This window comes from Trichechus manatus, unplaced genomic scaffold, assembly GCF_000243295.1.
Source record: "Trichechus manatus latirostris isolate Lorelei unplaced genomic scaffold, TriManLat1.0 scaffold00096, whole genome shotgun sequence".
Taxonomy (NCBI): Eukaryota; Metazoa; Chordata; class Mammalia; order Sirenia; family Trichechidae; genus Trichechus; species Trichechus manatus.
The window spans coordinates 5,359,028-5,371,171 of record NW_004444032.1 but is presented as its reverse complement, the minus strand read 5'-3'; the positions used below and the strand labels follow the sequence as shown (position 1 = coordinate 5,371,171).

The 12,144-nt window shown below is 36.8% G+C and overlaps 1 pseudogene; it reads left to right on the top strand.

Moving 5' to 3' along the window:
- LOC105756617 (tigger transposable element-derived protein 1-like) overlaps positions 1-10,816 on the top strand; it is a 12,104-nt pseudogene extending 1,288 nt beyond the window's left edge.
- Positions 10,817-12,144: the final 1,328 nt, after the last annotated feature.

Sequence of the window (12,144 nt, the reverse complement as noted above, 5' to 3'; positions counted from 1 at the left end):
TAGAGGGTCCACAAAGAGAGGAAGGCCCTCAAAGAAATGGATCAGCACAGTGGCTACTATGATGAGTTCAAACATAGCGCAATGATTGTGTAGATGGCACAGGATCAGGCAGTGTTTTTGTTCTGTTGTACATAGGGTCACTATGAGTTGGAACCGACTTGACGGCAACTAACAACAACAGTGAAACAAGAGTAAAAATTAAATCATACTTCTCATACGAACCAAGAAGAAAGTGGAGCAAAATATTTAAAATGTGGCAAGAAAAAACCTACCACCCTAAAGTTGTATATCCAGCAAAGATATCCTTCAGGAATGAAGGAAAAACCAGCTAACTCAAATAGAGATTGAAGTGAGCTATCTTCCTAGAGACTGGATGGAGATTAGTCTGGGAGGAAAACGAATCTATAAATCAATTGACCAATCAAACAAGTATTCTAAATGAACACTTGAACCATCTACACTCCAGGAAGAGAAATTTTACCCTCCCCAGGAAGAATTATTGTATATTTTATTCACTTTGGGATCTAATGGTTTTAAAGGTCAGGGGTTGGATTAAGGTGGTACATTTATGGGAAAACTATGATAAGCCTAAATTGTGGTAGAACCCTATTGGAGTCTTACCTGGACGCAATGGATTAAAAAAAGGAAATTGTCTTCTTCACTGTAAATTGAAAAGCAAACAAACGAATAAAAAGCTATGTGGTCTCTGTGGAACATAGATGGGCAATGTTCCATGATTACCTGTGGATGCCATTGTTGGGTCACTTAAAACTGGTATCATGATATTTGGGATATGGTTATGTCCACACTTCAGAATAAATCCATAATTACTGAACAATGGCCTCAAGTCATTACCCCAGGCAATGGGGAATGTGTGGATCATGGGAACATAATTTTGGTTAGAAAGGAACAGAGAATGGTACTGCAGTTATAATGATGTATGGTGTGTCAAAGATTAATCCCTAACCATAAGTATGTGATATAATAAAGGCATTTGAAGTTTATTTATAAAACTAAGTGAAAGCACACTTATATAGCCAATGACACTAGAATGACAAATATTTTGTGAGGCTAATTCAGAGTCTCCCATTGAAGTAATACTTAGGGAAACTGATGGGAAGAGAAAGAAAGATTTTCCCTTAGAAAAATTACACATGTAGTTAAATACCTACACCAACACATTAAAAAAAAATTTTTTTTGACTAACTATGGATGATGTATGAAAACAAATAATTGAGTTGGAATTCTTACTTCCCATTGGATAGTTCAAATAACGGTATTCAATGTTGTGTTTTAAAATTATTCCTTTGCAGAAAATGGTGTAAAACAAATTATTAGAAATTAACCTGAGAAATATGGGCAAGGAAATATTGACCAAAGTAAGAGTTTAGACTGTGAAGGAAAAAAATAGGCTTGCAATCCATTCTCTCCCTTTACTGGAAGACACCTGAGTAAGAAACAGAGATGACCCAGTCAGATCCACTTGTACATGTGCTAAGGATAGACTTTCTGACAGACAGGCTAATGGTATTTACTAGCAGGAGAGCCCTTATCTATGGAATGCTTAGAACAGAATGCGTCTGATACTGGGTTTTGACTCTCTGGTAAATGTCACCGAAGATAAGTAATTATAAAAGGGAGATATTTCATGACTGAAAAAAACTCCCTTTTGTATAAGTGAGGTCCAACAAACATTATGTAGAAAACTCATGTATTAAACCTGGGCCAGAGCATGTACTAAAATACAAAAAACAGACCAGAGGAGCTTTGTTATGGTCCCAAACATCTCCATGCTTTGCCTATGCAGCACACTATCTGTATCTTTACAAGATCTATTTTCTTGTAAGTCTAGTTTAACAGTCTGACTGTGGTATTTTTTAGTGGCCCAACCAGAATTGAGAGACCTTGTTCACACACCAGGCATCCAACAGAGACAAGAAAGGCCGAGCCTTCCCTATAAGCATCATGCCCTAGAGCAAGTGTTACTCTAAAAAAACAAATAACAACAACAAAAAAACAAACCCATTGCCATTGAGTTGATTCCTACTCATAGTGATAGTATAGGACAGAGTAGAACTACCCCATAGGGTTTCCAAGACTGTAAATCTTTACAGGAGTAGATTGCCACATCTTTCTCCGGCAGAGTGACTGGTGGGTTCCAACTGCTGACCTTTCAGTTAGTAGCCAAGTACTTTAACCACTGTGCCACCAGGGCTCCTTAGGGCTACTCTAGACCTTCTCTAAACAAAATAAAACCTAGAAAGTTTAGTTAAAAGGAGTTATTTCTTATTAAAAGGAGATGACCTTGTGAATACAACAATCAGATATTCATAAGAGCCTTTTCTAGCCCATACTTTGCTTCTTATTCAGATGGTATTGGTTAAACGACATTTTTAAAAATTCAGTTCCTGTGTGTGTGTTTTATTTCTACTTATTTAACAAAATTAGATGGAAAAATAGTAATATCACTATTAATTTACTTGAAAATTTGTAGGAGACATTTTACAGCAGCTTTCTTCTAGGCTAGCTCAGTATAAATCATTGTATTTTTAAGTACTTCAAGGCTTTCAACAACTCTGCACCCTTTAGCAGGAAGAAGTGGTACATTTAGTCTATTGCTATTGATTCACTTAAACTAAGAGAGCTATGAATATTGACTTACTTTATGTGATGGCATATAACCCTGTATTATATTTCTACCCTTCTGCCAAAGATATAATCCCACCAACCCCATGGCTCCTAGACAAAAGGCTCTACAAACACTTTTCTCCAGCTTGCAGCTGCTCCCCATTTGCGATTGTGGATCTCTGGAGTTTATGCATGCTGCCACACTTCTTCCCACAGCATAGCAAATAGAACTGAAGTGTCTCAAAAGTCTCTGAGAACAGAGTTGCAAAACAAAGTAGAATGCAGCTGTTTAGAAACAAAGGGCTAACTGCTGCCTTTGAAGGTATACTTTGATGATCCTCTACTGCCATGATGATATTAAGAAGCCTACTTGCCTAAATAAATGTTAATTTTAAAATGACTTCATATATTATCTGTCCCTGTGCTTCCTATAACTAGGAGCACACTTCCTTCCACTTGTGGTACATCCTTGCTTTTAAGTGAAACTTTTGACAGTCAGCTATGAAGATGGTTTTATTGTTAGTTGCCGTGGAGTTGATTCTGACTCATGACAATCCCATGTGTTCAGAGTAGAGCTGCTCCATGAGGTCTCCAAGGCTGTGACCTTTCCAAAGCAGATCACTGGGCCTGCTTTCCAGGGCTCCTCTGGGTAGTATCAAACCACCAACATTTCAGCGAGTCTCAGGAGCTTAACCATTTGTGCCAACCATGAAGAAATGCAATTGCAACAACTACAGTGGATATGGTGTTTTCCAGGTTTTGACAACATGAGTGATTCTTTTATTCCCCTAGTAGCTATATCCCCTATCCCATTCCAATTTTTCATAAGTTCGTGAGATTAGGACTCAGATCTAAGTCACAACTCAGTGGTTGTGTCATGCTTGTTCTGAGGTGTTACAGACACAAGCCACCTCTCACTCTCCAGACTGGTCTGGCTAAAAACCAAGTCACTAAAAGATCAAGTCTTGAATTATGGTAAATTTTTCTCAAGTACATCTGATTCACCCAAAAAAAAAAAAAAAAAAAAAAATTTAGCTGAAGATTTTTTAATCCTGCTTGGTTGAACTTTAATTTCTCATGTGCTTCACATTTTAGACTCAAAATAGTTCTCATATGTGAATGACTTTTATGTCAATGGATGAGTTTCTTTTGGAAGCATTTTACTATTTTCGCTATTTTTATATACCTGTTTCTGATTCTCCCCTGCCTCTGTTCCTGTGGTGGAAAAATCGCTATGATTAACTCTCTTCAATCTAGGGTACAGATTTTTGTCTACAGATGTATTCTTTTTGTCAGTTGAACAAATATGTTTTGAGCAAATTGACTTAGAGCTAGATTTTTGATGAGATTACCAAAGGCATAGATTACATTGACAAGAGCTAGATAATCAGGGCAGAAGAAAAAATTCTTTGGATATATTCTGCTATTTTTTGTTTGAAAGATAAAATCCTTTATAACTTTTTCAAACTGTTTTATTGAGATATAACCCAGATAACATAAATTTTACCATTTTAAAGTACACAGTTCAGTGATTTTGAGTATATTCACAAGATTGTGATCATATAATTATAGAACATTTTCATCATACCAAAAAGAAACGTGGTACCCATTAGTAGTCACTCCCCATCCACTCTCCCTCATCTCCTGGCAACTACTCACCTATCTTTATGGACTTACATATTCTGGACATTTTCTACAAATGGAGTCATACAATATATGGCCTTTTGTGTCAGGCTTTCATTGAGCACGTTTTCAAGCTTCATCTACATTGTAACATATATGAACACTTCATTCACTTTTATGGTTGAATAATATTGCATTGTATAGCTATAACACATTTTTTATGGCTTTTTCATTTTATTTATTTTTCCATTCAAAAATTTTACACACAAATCGTTTCGTGACATTAGTTGCAATCCCCACAATGTATCAGCACTCTCCCTGTTTCCCTTTCCACCCTGGGTTCTAAGTGCCCATTCATCCAGTTTTCCTGTACCTTCCTGCCCTCTCGTCTTTGCTTTTGGGTGGGTGTTGCCCATTTGATCTTGTATGCTTGATTGAACTACGACGCACGTTCCTCACGTGTTATTGTTTGTTTTCTAGGCCTGTTTAATCTTTGGCTGAAAGGTGGACTTTGAAATAACTATACCACATTTTGCTTCTCTGTCAATTCATGGACATTTGGATTGTTTCCACTTTTTGATTATTATAAATAATGTTTCCATAAACATTTATGCACAAATTTTTGCATGAACATATTTTTCTCTTTTATTCAATTAACATGGTGTATTATACTGATTGATTTTCATATGTTGATCAAATTTTGCATTCCTGGGATAAATCTTACTTGGTCATGGTATATAATCCTTTTTACTTGTTGCTCTATTCAGGTTTCTGGTTCTTTGTTGAGGATTTTTGCAAATATACTCTAAGGGATATTAGTCTGCAGTTTTCTTTTCTAAAAAATGATGCCTTTTAATGATTTTGGTGTCAGGGTAATACAGGTTTCAAAGAATATCTTAGGAAGTGTTTCTTTCTCTTCTATTTTTAGGAAGTGTTTCTGAAGGATTGGCATTAATTCTTCTTCAAACATTTGGTAGAATTCATCCTTCAAGCCATCTGATCTTGGGCTTTTCTGATTACTGGAAGTTTTTTGATTAGTAACTTAATCTCTTCAGTGGTTATAGGTCTATTCAGGTTTTCTGTTTCTTTTGTATCAGCTTTGATAGACTGTGTCTTTCTAGAAATGTGTCCCTTTCACCTAGGTTAGCCCTATAGCGTTTCCTAGGCTGAAACCTTTACGGGAGCAGATGTCAGGTCTTTTCTCCTGCAGAGCAACTGATACGTTCAAACTACCAACCTTTTGGTTAATAGTTGAGCGCTTAACCATTGCACCACCAGGGCTCTTTATCTAATTTGCTGGCATATAATTGTCTGTAGTAGTACCCTATAATTCTTTTTATTTTTGTAAGGACAGTAGTAATATTCCCTCCTTCATTTCTGATTTTACTAATTTGAGTCATATCTTTTTCTCCTTGGTAAATTTAGCTATAAAGAACTACTGGATTTGTTAATTTTCTCTATTTTCTGCTCTCTGTTTTGTTTATTTCTGCTCTAATCTTTATTCTTTCCTTCCTTTTGCTTGCTTTGAATTTAGCTTGCTCTTCTGTTTCTAGTGTCTTAATGAAAATGATTAGGTTATTTTCTCATGTGTTCCCTGAACATGAACACAGCCCTATGCCTTTGTGTGACCTTGTGAATTCCCAGGAATATGTTGGAGTTTTTCAAAATCCCCATGCATATCGAAATTCCTCAGCTTTTCCTTCTAAGCTTCTTGATTAGTTTATTGCTTTCCTCAACTGCTGTCTATTGCTTCAGGAAGCCTTAATGGTAAAACATCAACAAATTCCCCACAGGGAGAAGTTTTAGCGCTGGGCAAGTTTGAGTGAGGTTGAATAAAGACAAAATTTTTGTGTGGAGTCTCTCAGGGAACCACAGGACAAGTCAAATAATGATTCCTTTTTTGGGAATAAGGCTTTGAAAGAGCTCCTACTGTGCTATGCTCCCTCCAGTACCAGGAATATGACTTTTATTTTTCAAAGCTGCCTCAGAGCTGAGCAGTAGAGGAGTGGACTAGGGTAAGTTAAAACGCCACAAAGCCTGCTGTTTTTACCAGAATTTGCCAGTTTTCTTGACTAAATGCTCCAGGGGTTGCTACAAGCCTTTGGTTAATTTCCAAATTACAAAAATCTTGATTTAGATCATTTCTGCTTTTGTGAAGGAAGGAACTTATGGAGATTCTTACTCCACCATTTTCGTTGATGCCACCACCTATAACTTTTTATTCATTCAAATAATACACAGGCTTTATTGTGCTTTGCTTTTTTACACTTTGCAGATATTGTGTTTTTTACAAATTGAAGATTTGTGGCAACCCTGTGTTGAGCAAGTCTATTGGTGCCATTCTTTCCAACAGCATGCTCACTTTATATCTCTGTATCACATTTCAGTATTTCTTGCGATATTTCAAACTTTTTCTTTATTATTATATCTGTTATGGTGATCTGTGATCAGTGATCTTTGATGTTACTATTGTAATTGTTTTGGTGCACCACAAACCATGCCCACATAAGACGGTGAACATCATCGATAAATGCTATGTGGGTTCTGACTGCTTCATCAACCGGCCATTCCCGTCTCTCTCCTTCTCCTTCAGCCTCCCTATTCCCTGAGATACGACAATGTTGAGATTTGGCCAATAAATAACCCTTCAATGGTCTCTAAGTGTTCAAGCTGCATCTTTCACTTTAAAATCAAAAGCTAGAAATGATTAAGCTTAGCGAGAAAGGCATGTCGAAAGCTAAGGTAGGCTGAAAGCTATGCCTCGTGCACCAAATGGTTAGCCAAGTTGTGAATGCAAAGGAAGAAGTCTTGAAGGATATTAAAAGTGCTACTCCAGTGAGCACATGGATGATAAGAAAGCAAAACAGCCTTATTGCTGATATGAAGACAGTTTTAGTGGTCTGGATAGAAGATCAAACAAGCCACAACATTACCTTAAGCCAAAGCCTAATCTAGAGCAATGTCATAACTCTTCAATTCTATGAAGGCTGAGAAAGGTGAGGAAGCTGCAGAAAAAAAGTTTGAAGCTAGCAGAGGTTGGTTCATGAGATTTAAGGAAAGAAGCCGTCTCCATAATATAAAAGTGCAAGGTAAAGCAGCAAGTACTGATGCAGAAGCTGCAGCAAGTTACCCAGAAGATCTAGCTGAGATAACTGATGAAGGTGGTTACACTAAACAACAGATTTTCAATGTAGATGAAATAGTCTTATATTGGAAAAAGATGCCATCTAGGACTTTCTTAGCTAGAGAGGAGAGGTCAATGCCTGACTTCAAAGCTTCAAAGGACAGGCTGACCCTTGTTAGGGGCTAATGCAGCTGGTGACTTTAAGTTGAAGCCAATGTTTATTCACCATTCTGAAAATCCTAGGACCAATAAGAATTATGTTAAATCTATTCTGCCTGTGCTCTATAAATGGAACAACAAATCCTAGATTACAACACATCTGTTAACAAAATGTTTTACTGAATATTTGAAGCACACAGTTGAGACCTACTGCTCAGAAATAAAAATGCTTTCAAAATATAATTCTTTGATAATGCACCTGGTCACCCAAGAGCTCTGATGGAGATGTACAAGGAGATTCATGTTGTTTTTATCTCTGCTAACACAACATCCTTTCTGCAGCCCATGGATCAAGGAGTAATTTCGACTTTCTAGTCTTATTATTTAAGGAATACTTTCTATAAGGCTATAGTTGCCAGAGACAGTGATTCCTCTGACGGATCTGGACAAAGTAAATTGAAAACCTTCTGGAAAGGATTTAACATTCTAGATGCCATTAAGAACATGCGTGATTCATTGGAAGAGGTCAAAATATCAACATGAACAGGAGTTGGGAAGAAGTTGATTCCAACCCTCATGGGTGACTTCAAGGGGTTCAAGACTTCTGTGGAGGAAGTAACTGCCAATGTGGTGGAAATAGCAAGAGAATTAGAATTAAAAGTGGAGCCCAGAGATGTGATTGACTTGTTGCAATCTCATGACAGAACTTTAATGGATGAGGAGTTGTGTCTTATGGATAAGCAAGGAAAGTGGTTTCTTGAGTTGAAAGCTACCCCTGGTAAAGATGCTGTGAACCTCGTTGAAATGACAATAAAGGATTTAGAATAATACATAAACTTAGTTGATAAAACAGTGGCAGGGTTTGAGAGGACTGACTCCAATTTTGAAAGAAGCTCCACTGTGGGTAAAATGAGATCAAACAGCATCGCATGTTACAGAGAAATCTTTCGAGAAAGGAAGAGTCGATCGATGTGCCAAACTTCATTGTTGTCTTATTTTAAGAAATTTCCACAGCTACCCCAGCCTTCAGTAACCACCACCCTGTTTAGACAGCAGCTATCTACATCGAGGCAAGACTCTCCACCAGCAAAAACATCATGGCCTTGGAGAAACCCCGAGAGTATGGCCCCCAGACACCCTTTTAGCTCAGTGGTAAAGTTACCTTCGAGGTTCACTGATCAGCCTGCGAGTGGACAGCCCAGTAAAACCATGAGAGTAACGAGGTACAGGAGTCCAGTGACAAGGCCCAGAAGGCAGAAGGGGAGTAGGAAGCTGATGATAGGGAACACAAAGTAGAGTAAGGATATTGTTGATGTGAGATTGTTAACCATTGTCATATGGCAACATTTGTAGTAACTGTTAAATGGGAGACTATTTTGTCGTGTAAGCCCTCATGTTAAGTGAGAATAACAGCACAATTAGAAGAGCGTAGTCAATGTCACTTAAATGTGTATGTAAAAAAAAATTTTTGAAATGGCGTATCTTTCGCTATGTGTATTTTCACCAAAAAAAAAAAAGTTGAGAGTTTAGAGGGTTAAAATGTTGTGGGGTTGTTAACCAATGTCATAAAACAGCATGTGTGTTACTGTTACATGAGAAACTATCTGTTCTGTAAGCCTTCACCTGAAGTACAATAAAATATTTAAAAAAAAAAAAAAAATCATGGCTTGCTGAAGGCTCAGATGATGGTTAGCATCTTTAGCAAAGAAGTATTTTTTTAATTAAGCTATGTACATAGTTTCTTTAGACATAATGCTATTGCACACTTAATAGACTACAGTATAGTGTAAACATAACTTTTATATGCACTGGGAAACCAAAAATTTCATGTGACTCAATTTGTTGCGATATTCGCTTTATTGCGGTGGTCTGGAACCAAATCCGCAATATCTCCGAGGTATGCCGGTATAAATTGGGTTATTTAAAATTAAATATTCATTCATCAGTTACAGAATAATTTGATGATCGTTAGTCTTTCTGCATGTGTATTGTGTACAATTATATATGAATGTCTTAGGCAATTTATTCAGAATACATTTTTAAAAATCTAAAATGTGCTATTAGAATTTTCATATGAAAAGATCATCTAAATTCAGATTGAATTGGGATGATTTATTCAGTGACTGTCTGTGATATGCTACATAAGATGTTTATTTAGTAATACATATTTCATCAAAGCCAGGCATAGAATTTTTAAAAGAAGTTCAGTTGAGTTCCATGATTTCCATAGTGGACTCAGAATCATTTAAGGGTAATCTTGCCTGACATTTTCTCTGTCAAGTTATTATCTATGCCAGATGACTGAAATATTTTATATCCATATGGCCCTGTGATTTTTTTTTTCAAGTTCTGAGTTATTACATGCTGAGAGTAAATCACCCTTTATGTTAAAGCCGATCATACAGAAAGTATAAAAACTGTATGCAGAACCAAGGGATTTTCATACTTAAAATTGAAATATTACAATATGTATTGGGAATTTCACAGAAAATGTGGTTCAACTTTTTTGTTTCTCCTTCTAAACTTATGCATTCTGCCCTATGCTGGGTGGATAAAATTGAATAACACAGTTCCTACTTTCTGGGACCTTCAAAGCATAGAATGGATAACAGAAAAAAAAAAAAAATGTCAGTTAAATATAGGTACTTTACTATAGGCATTCACTAAATCTTAGCTAATGCCAGAGGAAGGAGTAACTAAGTTAAACTCCAGAAAGATAACACAGAGAGATGATTTTAAAGCCAAATTTTGCAAAATGAATAGAACTGTGTCATCTAAAAATAAGGCAATAGGTATTCCAGAAATAAGGAAACCATACATATACTAATTATTATTGTTTCCTTACCCTGCATCTATTCCTATCTTTTATTCCTTAACAAAACCCTAATTTTGTTTTTCAGATATGCACCCTTTTCCCACACTGTCTCATTATCTCAGAGGAAGCCGATCTCACATGTATCTCCAAAAGTGTGCCTAATTGATCTAAGGATAATGAAATGGAAATGTGATACAATTCTGGCCAATGAGATATGAAGGAAAGCTTAATGAGGGGCTTCTCAAAAAAGTTTTGCAGTTCCTAAGTGAAAATCAAAGGAAGAATAATTACTTTTCTGCCCCCTGAAATTGTCATGTTTGCATTGTATTTCCGGAATTTATGCAGTGTCTTACCACTCATCTAAAATTAAAGCCAACACTACTGTTATTGTGGTTCCTAGTTGCCTTCCAGTTGATTCTGACATTAGAACTGACCAAATGGAGACTCATAAGAACCTGGATATTTGATGATATCATTAAGGGGCTGAATCTCTGGACCTCTTTTTATGTGATAAAATACATGTTCCCATTGCTTGAGCCAATTTTAATTATGATTTCTGTTGGCAGAAGCTGAAATCTTCACTAATATAATGAGTAAGGAGCACTGGCGGGGCAAACCGTTAATTAAGCACTGACAGCTAACTGAAAGGTTGGCGGTTTGAACTCATCCAGTGGCTCAAGGGGAAAAAGAGCTGTCGATCTGCTCCCGTAAAGATTACAGCCAAGAAAACCCTATGGGGCAGTTCTACTCTGTCACATGGGGTTGTTATGAGTTGGAATTGACTCGACAGCACCTAACAACAGCAACAACAACAACAATACAATAAGTAAAGGTACATAAGTCTGAAATACCCGAGTAGGACCTGCAGAGGCAAGAAGATATACAGAGTGCTTGATGGAAAGCAGCTAAAGAGAAATTGGAATGCAAGAGGCCTTTTGATGTTGCTATAAAGTTGGAATTTATCCAGGTTATGGAAAATCTTTTAAATATTATAAGTAGAAGACTAATAGGAAAAAAACAAACAAAAAAAGCAAGGAAATTAATTGTAGGTGGAAGCTTGTTGACTAGGAGGTAAACTTAAAAGCACTGTAACATTCTGTGTACAAGAAGAGGAAGTCCAAGCTTACCAGCAGTGGTGAGGAAAGAAAAGAGTAGACAGGATTCTGAGACATTTCAAAAGGAGACTTAATAAGATCTTGGGGCCAACTGCACTTCTGTTGAAGAAAAACTCAGAGGCCAGGTCAAATATAGAGTAGCAAAATCTCAGCTGACATAGAGTCATTCCTACCGTCACCTGTTCCCAGCCATCAGGCCATGCTATATCAGATGATCGAAGAAGTTTACCATCATGCAGAGGACTGAAAGCAGAAAAAATGCCATCTAGACTCTGCCTGAGCAATCATGTCCATGGATATTTTCCCTTGTTAATATTAGAAGTCTTCTAAACTTACTAAAAAATCTGATTTTCTATTTTTGAGAGAAATAGAAAATTAAAAAAATCATAAACCCTTATTATCCCCCATCTCTTGGTAATAAAAAGATGAAGATTTAAATTAAAGAAATTCCTTAGTCCAGGTTCTTTGGAAAAGAGAGGCAGAAGGAAAAATGGATACACTGATGCGTTATTTGGAAGGTGTAAATCCAGGGCAGCAAGGGCGATAAAGAGAGGAAATGAGTTATGGGACTATGTGAAGCAATGTGCTGTGATGTGCTGGTTGTTGTTGTTGTTGTTGTTGTGTGCCGACTCATAGTGACCCTGTAGGGTTTACTAGGGTTCACTGCCCCATAGGGTTTA